Raw genomic sequence first — 1,071 nt, forward strand, 5'->3', positions numbered from 1 at the left:
ATGTACTTATTGCCATTGCAGGCTTTAAATCTGTGGTTACCAAAGGTTCAAGGTTCACTTCTTCAGTATCTTACTGCCTAACTTAGCTCGCTTATTGAGCTGTTATATACACTGTCTGGAGATTCTTTTCTTCTCTCCCTTCTTATTCCTCCTCCTCGATTCTTCATATGTTGGGTGTTTTGTTCTGTGCTCTTTTTAGGAGTGCTCCCATCTAGAGCAGTCCCTGTAAGATGCCCTGTAGAAGTGGTTTGTGGGAACCAAATTCCCTCAGCTTTTGTTTGTCTGGGAATTGTTTAATCCCACTGTCATATTTGAATGATAGTCGTGCTGGATACAGTATCCTTGGTTCAAGGCCCTTCTGTTTCATTGTATTAAATATATCATGGCACTCTCTTCTGGCCTGAAGGGTTTCTGTCGAGAAGTCTGATGTTAGCCTGATGGGTTTTTCTTTATAGGTGACCTTTTTCTCTCTAGCTGCCTTTAAAACTCTTTCTTTGTCCTTGATCTTTGCCATTTTAATTATTATGTGTCTTGGTGTTGTCCTCCTTGGATCCTTTCTGTTGGGGGTTCTGTGTATTTCCGTGGTCTGTTCGAATATTTCCTCCCCCAGTTTGGGGAAGTTTTCAGGAATTATTTCTTCTAAGATACTTTCCATCTCTTTTCCTCTCTCTTCTTCTTCTGGAACCCCTATAATACGGATATTGTTCCTTTTGGATTGGCCACACAGTTCTCTTAATATTGTTTCATTCCTAGAGATCCTTTTATCTCTCTCTATGTCAGCTTCTATGAGTTCCTGTTCTCTGGTTTCAATTCCATCAATGGCCTCTTGCATCCTATCCATTCTGCTTATAAACCCTTCCAGAGTTTGTTTCATTTCTGCGATCTCCTTTCTGGCATCTGTGATCTCCCTCCGGACTTCATCCCATTTCTCTTGCGTATTTCTCTGCATCTCTGTCAGCATGTTTATGATTCTTATTTTGAATTCTTTTTCAGGAAGACTGGTTAGGTCTGTGTCCTTCTCTGGTGTTGTCTCTGTGATCTTTGTCTGCCTGTAGCTTTGCCTTTTCATGG

Source organism: Manis pentadactyla, chromosome X (assembly GCF_030020395.1).
Source record: "Manis pentadactyla isolate mManPen7 chromosome X, mManPen7.hap1, whole genome shotgun sequence".
NCBI classification, from domain to species: Eukaryota; Metazoa; Chordata; class Mammalia; order Pholidota; family Manidae; genus Manis; species Manis pentadactyla.